Here is a 13,119-nt window from a genome sequence, read left to right on the forward strand (position 1 = left end):
CTGTGCCTGAGGGCACCACCCTCCCATCCTGAACCAAACACAAGGAAGCTAAACAAGGGAAGACATCCCCTGCCTCTGCTGACTTCTCTTCAGCTTTCTCTTTTCTCTAAAAGCCCGATCTCTGGGCAGAGAAGCTTCTGCTGGCTCATTGTCTGCTGCCTTCTGAGTCCTTTGCTGCCTGGTTTCAGCTGCCTCCCCGAGCCAGCTCTCAGGGGTCCCCCAAATCCTGGTGTTGCCCAAGGCCTGGGCTTCACCCCACTCAGTCTCTCGGGCACTCCATCCTGCTGACCATCAACTCCTTCTCGAAACTCTCTCTCCCCTGGCCTTCAAGAGGCTGCCATGACCTGCCATCTGCCCTCCTGTTCCTTAGCTCCCATCCCTGGTGGCCCCCAAAATCTGGCGTTTTCAGGGGGGTCTGCTCCCTCTCTCTACATCTCTCCTGGGCTGAGCGCATCTGAGGTCAGGGATTTGGGTCTTACTCCCACGCAGAGCCCAGGGGCTCTCACTGGCTGAGCAGCGTCTGGCACTAGCTCTGACTCGATAACACCAGGTGAATGAGTGATCGAATAAACGAACGGAGAGAAAGCACAGCGTTGGGTCAGACAGAAGTGGATTCAAATTGAGGTGTCACCTCTGGCTGCCTGTGTCCCCTCCGGCCTCTTCAGGTCTCAGTTTAACCATCTGCCAGGCAGTACAATCATAGAAGCTGCTTCATGTGGTGGTTTTGATAATCCAATGAGATGTGGCGGGCTGAGGGTCACAGCACGGAGCCCAGCACCCAGCAGGTGCTCAATGAGCCATAACAGTTACAAATATTACTGCAGTTATGTCTTTCCACTGAACTGAGGGTAGATACTGTAACTGCCTCCTTTCTCTACCCCGGCACTTGGCACATAGCAGGTGCTCAGTTAGGTTTGCTGAGTGAATACGTGATTTCTCAGGTCTAGCTTTCATACATACCCCGTTGCCCCAGCCTACACTTCTAATATAGTTTGAATTATTATCAAGTTTAAATATCAGGCAGGTATTTAAATTTTAATGATTATACTCTAATGGTATATTAATTACATATTTAAATGAATATCATTAAAATTCAAATACCTGCCTGATATTCTAGCTCAGTGGCCCACAGGAACCCCAGAACTAAATTTACTGTCTCCCCCACAATCCAGCCCCTCTCCACTCCCCTCTCCCCAGTAATGGATCCAGTCCTTAACACATTATCAATTAAAATACCCCAGCCAGAACAGAAGACTGTTGAGGGCAGGGATCTTCTCTGGTTCATTTCTGATCCCAGCACCCAGAACTATTTGTGGAATGAAGTCAGGATCCCATAAACATGCTTGTTCTCTGGCACTTCTTACGTAGGCTCATCCCTGGGCTGCAACCCCCACTGAGGGCAGCCACAGACACCTGGCCAATTTCTGGCCTTGGAACCCAACTACTGAAACATCCACTGGCCTCATCAAATTTTTCAATGACATCCAGGAGGCTGGCACATAGAACAGGATTGCCTGGGGCTCACCAGCAGAAAATCTCCATTGAGTTCTCCTCCTCCAGGATGTCTTCCCTGATTGCTCCTTCCACGTGAAGCTTGCCTGGCTCTGGAATGTTACAGAACTTATCACACATACTGTCTATTCTGGCAGTATAACCCCCTTTCTTTGGAGGGGGTTACAAAGTTCCTAGCTCAGAGAGGAACCAAAGAGAAATTAGGTACTCAATAAGTGTACAAGTTCATGACACATTCAGCATTTGTGATCATTACCCTTCACAAAATCTTGTGGGCATTATGATCCTACTCTGCAAGTAAGGAAACTGAGGGGCAGGTGTTAGGTAGTTTTCCCAAGGCCACACAGCTAGTAAAAGGTGGGCCCGGCACCTTACACCTGACCTATTTGTCCCCCAAGTCCATGGTCTTTCCACTACACAAAGGGGTTGAGATACAGTGAAGACATAATGATCGGGATTTCCACCAGAAATCTGACCAAACTGTCACATGATTTCTTCTTCTTTTTTATTTTTTTATGTATTCATCTCTTTATAGAGGGGAAAGGGAAGGAGAGAGGGAAAGAAGCATCAATGTATGGTTGCCTCTCATGAGTCCCCTGCTGGGAACTGGCCTGCAACCCAGTCATGTGCCCTGACTGGGAATCGAACCACGATCCCTTAGTTCACAGGCCTGCACTCAATCCACTGAGCTACACCAGCCAGGGCTCATCATTTCTTAATAGACACAATGGAGAAGTGAAAGCTGAGTTAACTGTTATTGCTCATAACTCCCTATAATTCATCGCTTGGTGAGTGGAACTGGATCCCTAGGGATAAACTTTCTAGTTTTCTAGAAACCATTCCTAGAAACTGCTTTGCTTGTCCTACGTGGTACTTAAAAAAAATGGGATCAGTGCTAATATATAAATATTAGGAGATCTCTCAAAAATCCAAATTTCTGGCTTCTCTTTGAAAAATTTGGTAATCCTGGCTCTGGATTTCTACATGTCAACAAGTGGCCAGAGCTGAGCAGTAGCTGCACCCATAGACTGGACATGCGCTTAGCTTTGCTTTGGTCTCCACCATGCCTTATTGTCTTACGCCCAGCCCGCCTCGCTGGTCCTATCTTCTCAACGAGTTCATCACTAATGGGGCAGTGAGTGTCTGAGAGCAGAGGTCATCTCTTAAGCTATCCTTTGTTTCAAGTGCTGAGCTCAGAGTCTAGTACAGAGCAGATGCTCAATAAATACTGTGTAGCCATGGCTGGGTGGCTCAGTTGGATGGAGCATCGTCCCACGTGCCAAAAAGTTGTGGGTTCAATCCCCAGTCAGGGTACGTACAGGAGGCAACCAATCATCAATGTTTCTCTCTCTCTCTCATCCTCTCTCTCGAAAATCAATACATACATCCTCAGGTAAGGATTTAAAAATAATAGCTAGATAAGCAAATAAATAAATATGTACTGCATAAGCACATTAGAGAGGCCCATCCAGGATGGGGGATTTCTGGAAGAGTAGGCATCTGCTCTGAATCTGTAAGAGGACTGGAGGAAGGGGGAGCCCTTGTGCACCGTCGGGGGAACGCAGAATGGCACAGTGCTGGGAAAAACAGTACAGCAGCGTCTCAGAAAATCAGGAGGGGAATTACTACATGACCCAGCAATTCCACATCTGGACATGTGCCCGAAAGAGCTGGAGGAAGTCTCAGAGAGGCGTTCGTCCATGTTGAGAGCAGTATCACTTGCTATAGCTGAGACATGGAAGCAACCCAAGCGTCCGTCAGCAGGTGAATGGATAAGACAAATGTGGTGTTTACGGCTGATGGAATAGCATTCCGCCTGAAAAAGGAAGGCAGTTCTGCAATATACTACAACACGGATTAGACTTGACAACATTACACTAACCAAACTAAGCCATTCACAAAAAATGACGCATACTATATGATTCCACTTACATAAGATACTTAGAGTCCTCACGATCACAGAGACATGAAGGAGAATGGTGGCCACCAGGGGCTGTGGGAGGGGAGAATGGAGGAGGATTGTTTAATGGATTCAGAGGGTCAGTCTCATGAGATGACAAGAGCTTTGGAGAGGGATGGTGGTGATGGCTGTGCAACATTACACGTGTATTTAACCCCACTGTGAACTTACAGTGGTTAAGATGATGGAGTTTGGCTTATGTGTATTTTATCACAATGGAAATAGAGTGGACCGGAGCTGACCTGGACGAGAACGTGAGGATGGGCATTCCAGGTAGAAGCAGCAGCCTGCACGAGACCTCTAGGAGAGCATCTAAGGGCTCATGGGGTGGCTGGGGGTGTTAGGCAGTGGTACTGGTACCCTAGTAAATATCTCATCACTGGCTCTCCAGGGGGGAAAAAAGCCCTCATTTCTAACATTTGCCAATTTCCATAATGTAAATACTCCCGCCACGAGCAATGTCATGCTGCTGAGGTAGCATCAGAGTTGGGGGGGAGACATGCGGAGCCCCCTATGGACTGAGGCAGGAGGCAGGTAGTTAAGAGCCCAAGTTCTGGAACCACCAGTTATCAGCTATGTGACCTTGGGAAAGTTTTTTAACTGTTCTCTGCCTCAGTTTGCCAACCTGAATAACGAGGTTAATCATATCACCTGTCCCATCCCCGTAGCAGAGGTTTAGAATTGGGTTGGCACGCAGCAAGGGCGCCGTGTTTGCTACTTTTACTAGAAGGATGAGACGTGCCCCTACTTGACTTCTCAGAACAGGGAGGCTTCTTTATGTGTTGAGTAGGAATTTAGGGACGGTGGGAAGGGCTGGCCACAGAGAGGCAGCTGGTCACACAACCTTGGGTGTCAGGCTAAGGAGTTTGGACTTTTCTCCTGATGGTGTCCCCGGATGATGGCAGTTTAATAAAAAGAGACTGAAAAGGTCCTATCCTGAGATCCCCAAATCTGAAGGCACAAGGACAGGGCAGGGTAACACGGCTCAGTAATCAGAGGTGTGACCAAGGGTGGAACCAGTCAGACTGCAGTGATGGCAGGAGTTGAAGGCCCGGGCCCCTAGCAAACCCATCTGGAAAGATGGGCCTGGTCCTAGCCCCGACTCTAAGGGGGGTTTCTAGAAAACTATAGACCCTCTCAGGGGCACATCTGGGTCACAGGATGCCTATCAGAGGAGGCTATGAGGGCTGACTGGTGTCTGGAAGGGGGCTCAGGGCACCCAGCCTCTGTCTCCAAATTTCTGAAGACCTATCGGGGTCATACTTTCCCACGTGTCTGCAGAGCCAGCACCAGGGTGGGCCCGTTTCCCAGTCAGATTCTGGCTGGAGCCTAGAAAGCACTTTCTAGCAACCCAAGTGTGCTGGGAAAACAGTAAGCTCTTTTGGGGGTGGTGGGTGTCCTGTCCCCAGAGGCACTATTTATTTACCGCTTTTAGAAACCAGATGTAGCATGGGCAGTGGGAATGAGGAGATGGGACACACTCCACTGGACTTCTCAGGACGAAGGGGCCTTTCTTTATGTGTGTGGAACACGAGAGACCTGTCAGACGCACAGGAAGTCAGCTATGTCAGTTATGAAGCGTAGGCTCTAATCTGTAAAAGTGTTTTAAAAATTACATTTACCAAGATAAAAAAAAAAAGAGCACAGAAAACTCAGGAGCCCATCGGTTGCTCTATAGTATGGAGAGAGCCATCAAATAATCTGTGCCACCTGCCTTCTGGGTCCCAGCCCTCCAACACTGATTTGTGCGGAGTCATGTTCAGGGATATTGCAAAGAGTGACATGGATTGAGTGGGATACGGGCTGGATGGGCTCCAGGGTGGCCACCGGGTCTGACATTGGGTGACAGTGTGAACTATCATATTAGCCTGTTCTTGAACATCCCACACTTTTCTACTGAAGGCTTTGCGACCTGCTGCTCCCCCTGCCTGGGGATGAACACTTAGCATTAGTATTAGCTCCAGGGCTCATCTTAGAAGCCACCTCTTCCAGGAGGCCTCCCCTGACCACCTACCCAGGGTAGCTCCTCCTCTTCCATGTAATCCCATATCACTCTGATTTTTCCCCTTCCAACATCATCTTCAACTCTCTTTACTACCTTACTTATGATTTATGTCCCCCACCCCTGCCACTAGAAGGCAGGGAACCTGTCAGTCTTGCCCATCACATTATCAGCAGCTAGCCCAAGCCTAGTGCATATTGCGTGGTTGGCACTTCTTTTGGGAATGAAAGAAGGCTTGGATGAATGGACCACTAAGGCAGGAGGGAGTCCACTGGGAGTCAGCCATCTTATAAGTTGGCAGCTTGCTCTCAGGACACGCACAGCGAGTCCTCTCTCGGCCTCAGTCTATTTGTACATATGTGACAGCTACTGTTCAGTAACAGGCACAGGTCCAACTTTCACCAAAATTTTTGCTAAAAATGCAAATCTAAACACCTACTCGGTAGCTAGTGCCTGTTGTGTTTTATCTCTGAAAAACCAATTAAAGTGTTCACACTCCAGAAAATTGCCCTGAACCTTAGTTCAGGTATTATCTTTCTGTCTTTGCTTCTGGAATGTTCTTCATTCTCTTTTCTACGTGGTCAAAGCCTATTTGTTTCTCCACGCCGTAATGGCACCTCTTTTTTGGAGGAAGGAGAAACTTTAGAACAGGCTATTGCTCTGACTGGTAGGAGTGAAGATGGCGCCCGATGCTCTTGGCCCATGAACCTGACACTCACAGCTGCAGGCCATTCCCCTTGGCTCCAATCCCACTCTGACCCAGCAAACATTTCTCGAGCAACGTCTGTGGGCAGAGCTCCAGCGAGGCACCAAGGAAACAAATGCAAAGCTAAAGCTGTCAGCCGCTGTACTCGAGTTTAAAATCCGGTGTCTGCTGTTGGGATGGGGGCATTCAAATAAATAAAGGCAACCTCTTTGGAATTGGAATCGGGAAGTCTCACAGGGGGAACGTCTCACGCACACAGCACTTGTTCCAGCCTGCACAGTCAGCAGGAAGAAGAAAGATAATTATTTTGACAAGGGAGAAATTATTGCATGACAATTTCACCTTCTGCTTTAAGAAAAAGGAGGAAGACCTCTCCCTGCCCGGCAACAGCACACTAACCACCGCTGGCAGCCAATGAGGAACCACCACAACCTCCAACTCTTCTCCAATGAGCTTTTGTTCAAAACAACCCACTGCAATTTCCTCCTCAAACCTAATAAATGCAAGCCCCTCTCCTTTGTTCTCAGGTCTTGCCAATGGTTCTCCATCACTTACTTGTTCTGAGTGGCAGTTCTCGGCTATTCCCCAAAATGCACATGTTGCTGGGGGAATAACTGCTGTTTTATTTTTAAATCAACAGGGGGAATGAGAATAGGCCTTTGAAATGTCTGTGACAGAGAGTAACATTCGAACTCTTTCCCTGAGCCTAAGTGGAGGTGCCGCCTCTTTCTAGATGCCTTCCCCGATACCTGCCAAAGACATTTCGTGGCTTCTTCCCTGTTTTTCCATCAGTCTTCTCTGTGACAGCACACACCACATGCCACCCAAGTCAGGGGTACGTGTCTGTCCCACAGGCTCATGGGCCCTCATGATCGGGCCCCCTGCCACCCTCTCTGGCCTTGTGTACCACCTTGTGCAGTGCACTCCTGGAAGAAGCCTCATGCAAGCCTTTCAATTTCCCAAACACAATTTCCCCCCAAAAAGACACAAAACCCAAACAGTGTTTGTTGAATGACTAATAAAACTAGCTAATTCTTATTAGCACAGATACCCTGTTAAGTTCTTACATGCTTATCCCATTTTATCCTTTAAGGGATCCTATCAGGCAGGCAGGCACTGCCCTTGTAGGCAGTTTGCAGATTAGGACACCCAGGCTCAAAGGAAAAGAAGTTGCTCACCCTTGCCACTGAGCTGGCGGGCGGCAAAGCTCTAAGTTGAACCGGATCCGTTTGACTCCCAAGACCACATTTACTTACCCCAAAGCCTCCCTGACTTCTAGGGGGAAGGGGTGGGGGCCTGGGAGTGTGGAAAGAGAGGAGGGCTAGAGGGAGATGGAGGAAGGGAGGGGGACGGTCTTCCTGTGCGGGCTGGTGGTGGCAACTCGCCCATCTCCGCGTTTCTTTCTGTGGGTTCCAAAGAGTGGGGTACGCAGTGATGTCAGAAAAGGTTAAGAAATGTTAAATACAGGGCCCAACACAAATAATGCCTCTTTTTTATTTCAAAAAAATTTGTATTGCAAAATCATAAGCATGCAATTCTGTAACATAACAATATCGTACTCAGGCACACCATTTGACATTTTAGGTGAAATGTTCAAATTCAAAGTGTACATTATTCCACCCATATTATTACCCTACCAACCACACTCAAGCAAGCGTTACTTCTGCCAGGCCCTGGAGACACTGCCTATTCCTGTTCCCAATAACAAATATTTTCCTGTGGTTTGAGTTAAAAAGAAATTCCAGCAAGACCTCGGATTAACATAAACACAAGTCTCAACTCTAATTGACTGTGACCCTGCCCAACTTTGACCTTCTGGCTAAGCTCCATCTTCCCTTCAGGTGTGGCCTTGCCTCCTTAGGAAAAACACAGCTAGCTAGGGTTGACAGCTTGCGGGTAATGGACCCCCGTAGACCCAGGGGTCTCCTCCTACAGCATCTGCACCCTGCCCATCCCTCTTTGCTCCCTGGACCCACCTTCTCCAATTTCTCCAGCTCCAGTTGGTTTGTCCTCCCTGGGCTGTGCGGCCCCCATGCCCGTAATTGACCTCTTTGGCCTGGCCTCAGCGCCTGCTCTTGTGGCCTGTCCCCAAGAGCAGCCTCATGGGGCAGAGCCTGGAGCCCCTGGCCCTGCTGGCTCCCCACCTCCTGCCCCAACACTGGGGGCCTCGGGCGGCAGGAGCCCAACAGACTCGTGGGCTCCAGAATCTCAAAGCCACGAATGGGAGCGAGCAGTGAAGACAGGCCTGGAAATGGCGAGGAGAAACTTCCACCTGCACCCAGGTGGGCATTCTTCCACTCAGCCGTCACTAACACAGGAAGTCCAGCAAAATCCCGGAGAATGGGGCTGGCGCTCCTGCCCAAGGGGCCTGGCCATCACCCAGAAAATTCTAATGGGGGCTAGACTTGAGTCCTGAATTACCCAGGTCACAGCCTTGTCCGGCTTCACACGGCCTCTGTTAATCCCCTCCGGCTGGAATAATCACCTCCACCTGGGCCCTGAGCATAGCACTTTCTTTAGAACCTGACAATCTTGCTTATGTGGGTTGCCTGGCTGAGGCAGGAGCATGAACACACACCCCGGGCATGCGGTGTGTGATGCCCAGGAAAGCAGGTGGGGAGGGAGGAAGGCAGGCAGAGTGGGAGGAATTGGAACCACCGAGGAACCAGATGAACTCCTGGAAGCGAGTTCTGAGAGCAGAGAACAGTGGCTAGAACTTCAGTGGTGTCGTTCTTGCAGAAATAACTTCCAGAGTACCTGCTGTGTGGCGCACCAGGTATAGAAATGAAGTGTGTGTGTGGGGGGGTGCCTTGCTCGAAGTTTAATGGTGGAGACAGCACATGAATGAGATGTCACCAACACCATTGTGGAAATGGGAGAGGGACAAGGCTGGAACAACAGCGTGGAAAGGGACGCCCTGCCCAGCCAAGCAAGCTGGGGATAATATTAGCAGCAGCTGCAGCAATAACAATGGTGGTATTAACATTTCTGGGGGGTTTCCTGTGTGCCAGGCACTGTGGTAAACAACAACACATGCGTTATCTCATTTAATACAGACGTTAACACTACAGGGAAAAGGGCCCTTCAGACAGGCGGTCCCAGAAGGGCCAAGGTCACACAGCTAACCAGAGACAAGCGTAAGCTTAGAGGGACTCTTTTTTTCAGATTCCCAATCCCTAGCTGGACTGATATAGTCCTTGACCCAATACAGATAGTAATTTTTTTCTCATAACCAGTGAGAAGAAAAAATATTAAAAAGTAAACCAGAAATGTATAAAGTTAAAAGGGAAACTTCCCCATATCTACCCTAGATGACTACTGTTAAGAATTTTTTTGTTTGTTTGTTTAGTTCTTTTTCTGGGGTTTTGTTCTGTCCTTTTGTTTGGGCCATATTTCTTTGTCTCCTCAATTTGGCAGCCTCCCTGTGTTTGTGTCCATGTATTAGGTAGAGCTGCTTTGACTCCCTGTCTCAGGGCACTCGTTAAGTTGTATGGGGCAGAGACCCAGGTATTCTCCAGAGCAGGGCAACCCGCTTCACCGCTTTGTGGCTCTGCATGGGGAGAGGGCTCAGAGAGAGGACGGGGCTGCTGCCTGGTTTCTGGAGGCTTGCCAGGCACTTGCCTTGTTTCCAGTCACTCAACCCACTTCCTGTATGCAAGTGGCACCCTTCCAGCTGTTGCCCTAGTGCTGGTCCCCAAAGTGGATAGATTTGTGTATGTTCTAAATCCATGCGGGCCCTTTAGAGTATTGTCCTGAGAAACCCATGGTTTCTTCCACCGTCCCAGCCCCCGCTGGTTTTTACTGCCAGAAGCTGTGGGGCTTTGTCTTCCCTGTGCTGGAACCCTGGGCTGTGTGGTTTGGCCTGGGGCTGGGATCACTTGCTCCCAAGGTAACCCTCTTGATTTTTACTCACCACACGTGAATGTGGGACTGCCTGGTTCTGCCAACACTGCTCCTGCCTCTCACCACCACACTGCACCCTCTCTGCCCCAACTCCACGACTCCACCCTTCCTACTCATCTAGATGAATATGGCTGAATATGGCTTCTTGGTTGTCGGACTTCCATACAGTTGGATTTTCTGGCAGTTCTGAGTGTTTTTTGTTTTGAAGTTAGTTGTAATTCTTCTTATAGTTGCATGAGGAAGTGAAGCATGTCTACCTGCAAAGATCACCAGCCTACCAGATGCAGAGTTCAAAACACTAGTGATCAGAATTCCCAGAGAACTCATTGAGTAGAGCAAAAATGTAAGGAAAGAAATTAAGTTTACACTAAGTAAAATAAAGAAAAATCCACAGGGAACCAATGGTGAAGGGAAAGAATCTGGGATTCAAATCGATGATTTGGAACATAAGGAAGAAATAAACATTCAACCAGAACAGAAAGAAGAAACAAGAATTTTTTTAAATGAGGGGAATATACATAAGAAGACTCTGGGACATCTCCAAAAATGCCAGCATCTGATTCATAGGGGTGCCAGACAGAGAAGAGGAAGAGCAAGAAGTTAAAAACTTATTTGAAAAAATAATGAAAGAAAACTTCCCAAATTTGGTGAAGGAAATATACATATAAGTCCAGGAAGCATAGAGAATCCCAAACAAGATGAACCCAAAGAGGCCCAAACCAAGACACATCATAATTAAAATGCCAAAGGTTAAAGAGAAAGAGAAAAATCTTAAAAGCAGCAAGAGAAAAGCAGAGAGTTACCTACAAAGAAGTTCCCATAAGACTGTCAGCTGATTTCTCAAAAGAAACTTTGCAGGCAAAAAAAGGCTGGAAAGAAGTATTCAAAGTGATGAAAAGTGAGATTACTCTAGATGAACAACCTAGATGACTCTATCCCGCAAAGCCATCATTTAGAATGGAAGGGCAGATAAAGTGCTTCCCAGACAACGTCAAGTTAAAGGAGTTCATCATCATCAAGTCTTTATTCTATGCAATGTTAAAGGGACTTATTTAAGAAAAAAAGATCAAAACTATGAACATGAAAATGACAACAACCTCACAACTACTAACAACTGAATCTAAAAAGCAAGCTAAGCAAAGAACCAGAACAGGAACAGAATCACAGAAATGGAGATCACATGGAGGGTTATCAGCAGGGAGGGGGTGGGGGGAATGAGGGGAAAAAGGTACAGGGAATAAGAAGCGTAATTGGTAGGCACAAAACAGACAGGGGGAGGTGAAGAATAGTACAGGAAATGGAGAAGCCAGAGAACTTACATGCACGACCCATGCACATGAACTAAGTGGGGGTGCGTGGCTGGAGGGAAGGGGGTACCAGGAGGAGGGGGGCAAAGGGGGGAAATTGGGACAACTTACAGTAGCATAAACAAAAAAATAGACTTTAAATTTTTTTAATTTTTCTATTTGTTTTTTTTTCTATTTTTGATTTTGTTTTAGATTTTTTCTTTAAGAATGAAAGCCTTACGGACTAGGTTGAAATTCCTCATTGTCCCCTTTCCCATCGTGTTTCATTTTCTGCCCACAGGAAACCAGATGGTGAAATTGATGTGTCCAGTCCAGAGTTCACACCCCTGCTACATCTTTGTATCCATAAACAATATATAACATTATTTCCTATTTTCATTTCTACTCTATTAATACTGATCCCTAGAGACCTGATTTATTCTAAGCCCAATATTGAAGATACCAATGTTGGGTCATAGAGCGCTCACATTTTTTTCACAAAATTTTATTTTGAAAAACTTAAAATCTACAGAAAAGTTGTAAGATTCCTATCATTAACACCCATTAACCCTCCGATTCACCCAAGGGTTAGCATTTTGCTACAATTGGTTCACTTCCTCCCCCATAGGTATGTGAGAGTAAACTGCAGACACTTTGTCTTGAATAATTCAGCACCTGTCACCAAAGGACAAGACAATCTGTTATATAACCCAATGCCGTCACGATGAGAATTTAACATCGATACGTTAATGCTACCATCCAGTCTCCACTAAAACTGTCTGACGTCAGTTTTCCCCCATTGTCCTAATGATGTCTTCTATATCCAATCTGTTTGCTTTGTTTTTCCAATCCGGAATCCAAACATGAATCAGGCTTGGCGTTCTGTCATGGCTCTTGCTGTCTGTCCTTTAATCTACAGAGTTCCTCAATGCTTTTTCTTTAATCTTTCAAAACCTTGACATTTTTTAATCCAGGCCAGTGGTCACATAGGATGTGTCCATTTCTCTGTTTCTTCGTGGTTATTAGGTTAAACACTTGGGGCAGAAACACTCCCTAGGTCAGCTCGGGGGCACGCACATTTTCAACCTTCCCAGTTGTTCCAAAACACTGTCCATAACAGCTGCGCCAGCTTACACCCCTGGCGGGACCACAGCCAACAGTCGGGAAGGTCACATTTGTCAGTTTTCCCAGTGTGATGAGTATGAAATGGAACATCACTGTCACTCGAACTTGTTCTAAGCCCTGGCCTGAGCAGTTTTGCAGGCCCTTAGTGGCCACTTGGACTTCCTCTTTAATGACCGGTCTGGCCAGATCTGGGCTCATCCAGGCCCTAAGAGTCCTCTGCTCCCCACCAATCTTTTCCCAGCTCAGCTCCGTTTGGGGGCAGGCAGCGGGGAGGGGTTTCTGTTCCTCCCAGTATCAGCCGCTTCCAGGAGACAGGAAGATGTCGATCTTTTGCTTTATATGTTGCAGATACATTCTCTAAGCATGCCCAGTGTCTCTCAGTGTGTTTAAGGCATCTTTTATAACATAAATGCTTTTCAATTTTTATGTAATGAAAGTTATCAATTAATTTTGGTATCATATTTAAAAAGTCTGTCATGACTCTAAAGTAAAAAAAAAATAGTGTTCTTGATTTTCTTCTATTGGTTCTAGAATTCTACTCTGTACACCCACACTTTCATTCTTTCACCCACTTGGAGTTTGCTTTTGTGTATTGTCTGGGGCAGGAGTGTGATTTCCTGTCTCC

The 13,119-nt window shown here is 47.2% G+C and overlaps 1 protein-coding gene across 1 annotated transcript in view; it reads left to right on the top strand.

Moving 5' to 3' along the window:
• The window catches only part of PLA2G2A (phospholipase A2 group IIA), a 29,702-nt gene that overhangs the window by 2,269 nt on the left and 14,314 nt on the right, over positions 1-13,119 (top strand). The gene's annotated exons all lie outside the window — the stretch shown is intronic.

This window comes from Artibeus jamaicensis, unplaced genomic scaffold (assembly GCF_021234435.1).
Source record: "Artibeus jamaicensis isolate MK-2021 breed Jamaican fruit bat unplaced genomic scaffold, CSHL_Jam_final scaffold_847, whole genome shotgun sequence".
Taxonomy (NCBI): domain Eukaryota; kingdom Metazoa; phylum Chordata; class Mammalia; order Chiroptera; family Phyllostomidae; genus Artibeus; species Artibeus jamaicensis.